Genomic DNA, 2,365 nt, shown 5'->3' with positions numbered 1-2,365 from the left:
CTTAAGCTAAGATTAACTGGGCTGTGTCAGGGTTTTCTCTGCCTGTGTTTTGCCTCTTCCGGGAGACCCAGGGATCACTCCAACCTTACTGAAACCACCACCTCACATCTGCGATAATCACAAGGTGAGTCCTTTTCTTCTTGCCCCCAGCATGCCTGGAGACCAGAGCCTTTCAAGGGTTGCTAATCCCTCAGCAAAGGCTGAACAGGCAGAGATGGCATTTCTCAAAGCTAAGATTATTTTCCCCAGACTTGGAAAACAAAATGGAAAAAATATTAGAGACATTTGTACATTTTCATTTTCTGAAGGGTATTTCTCTTTTAGGGTAAAAATAACATGGTGGTCTCTGCCACCCTTTCGTCTACCACCTTAGGATGGTCCAAGGATCTTGGGTCTTTTTTGCTCTGGGTGCTCTGGGAAATGTCCCATTGGCACTGATGTGAGGGGAGGTCTGGGTGACTTTGACACATACCCTGTTCCTGCTGTTTGCCCTGTGGAGCTCATTGAGTTGTCTTTCTCCCCAGACAATAAATAAGATCTGAAAGCATAACAATTAATTTGTAAGAAAGAGGAGAGAGAAAGAGATCTAGTATTCACATATCCTAACAAGCGTTCCCGAATACTAGGTGGAGGTTTGTTTCTGGAGACTGTCCATGTCTCTGCTCCACAGTGAAGCAGTTTTGCTCTCGAGTCACTTGGATTGAGGCCTCATCAGAAAATGTGGTGTGTGTGCTTCAGATCTTAGCACCTCAGAGCCGGGAAACAACAGTGCCTTAGAGAGCCAGTCAGCATGCTTTTCACATAAAGGACCAGAGAGTAGACATTTTAGACTTGCCAGGCTGGGAGGCAAAATTGAGAGCCCATTCTNCCTCACTAGGTTGCCTTCATGCCTAAAGCAACGTGCTAGGCACTGGGAGGAAACAGATATTAATACAATGGATGTTTTGTTGCGCTAAATGGAATGAATTTTTAAGATAGAGGAAATCTTCCCAGGAAAGATAATATCTGAGTTGGCCCTTTAAGAGGAAGTGGGGGTGGAGACCATCGGAAAGGGGCAAGAACATGAACACTCCAGGGATAAAAGTGCACTTCCGGCTCAGTGTAGGAGACAAAAGGATGAGGTGGGGGATGAGCCCGGGAAAAGAAGCTGAAGTCATTCTATGCAAGGCCTCAGATGCCACTCTAGGAGCTTCCTATAGCAAAAGAAGAGCCGGTGATAGTTTGTGAAGAGTGACTCAAGGCTGTCTATGTTTTTAGAAAGGTAACTCAGCAGCATGCAGGAGGGTTTATACAGGGTGAGCCTGAGAAAGGAATCAAATATCTTAAAGGAAAGGATGTACCCCCTTCATTTCCCTTCCTCCCTGCTGACATAGAGCCTTACCATCAGCTCACTTCTGGATTGATGAGCTTTATTTACACTGTTCTAGATGCCTCTTCGTGAATTAGGGGAGTCCTTCTACTGCTTTCATTCTCCCCGAAGTCTGGAGGTCTCTAGCGACCTGTTTTACCCTGGGCTTGACCACTAGATTGCCAGCTCCCTGAAAGCAGGGACCAGGGAGAAGCCCTCTGTCATCCCAGTATCAGCCTGTTCCTGGCCCACAGCATGTGCCCCACAGATATTTGTTGAACTCATTCATTGTAGGATATTTCTCCTTTTATTAAATACACCCCTGCTGCATGTTGCACCCCAGCGGAGCAGGTCCTGATGTTTTCTACTCAGGAAAGCCTTTTCCCAGACTCCTTTCTCTAATCCCCATTCCCTTGAAGAGAAAGGCTTCTCTCCTCCGTTCTCATAAAACCCAGTTCACTCATTCCTTCCAAGAAGGAATAACATGTAAACCCATGTCACCATTCCAGATCCTGAGCTTTAGAAATCCATGGGATGTGAACTCATTACATGCCCCTGCCTCTGGGGAAGACTTGGCTACCCCTTTTGTCTCCAAAGGTGCTGTTACCTCAGAGTCATGGAATGTTACAGCTAGAAGCAACATACCCAGCCAGCTCTGCGGTGAATGGCATGGAACATAATTTTTTGGGGGTGGCAGTGCTTCAGAAGGCACTTGACAGTCTCATCTCATGGCGTTTTGCATAAGTCCCAGTTAATGTCACTGTATTGGCAAAAGGGGACAATACAGTTTCACACCAGAGGAACAGAGTTAGTAGAGACTGACTGAAGGAAGTAACAGTTATAGAACACCTGCCACCAGGCTGGCCTGTAGTTAGCTCTCAAACTTGTAATTTTGTTGTTCCTGTTTCCCGATGCAGCTCAGGCCTGAGATGCTACCATTGACTCCTGAAGGATGCAGGAGAAAGCTGTGGCAGGGGGACTGGACTGATGGCAGAAGGGCAGAACTCTTATTTATTA

This window comes from Hipposideros armiger, unplaced genomic scaffold (genome assembly GCF_001890085.2).
Source record: "Hipposideros armiger isolate ML-2016 unplaced genomic scaffold, ASM189008v1 scaffold_675, whole genome shotgun sequence".
Taxonomy (NCBI): Eukaryota; Metazoa; Chordata; class Mammalia; order Chiroptera; family Hipposideridae; genus Hipposideros; species Hipposideros armiger.
Note: the sequence above shows the minus strand (reverse complement) of the source record.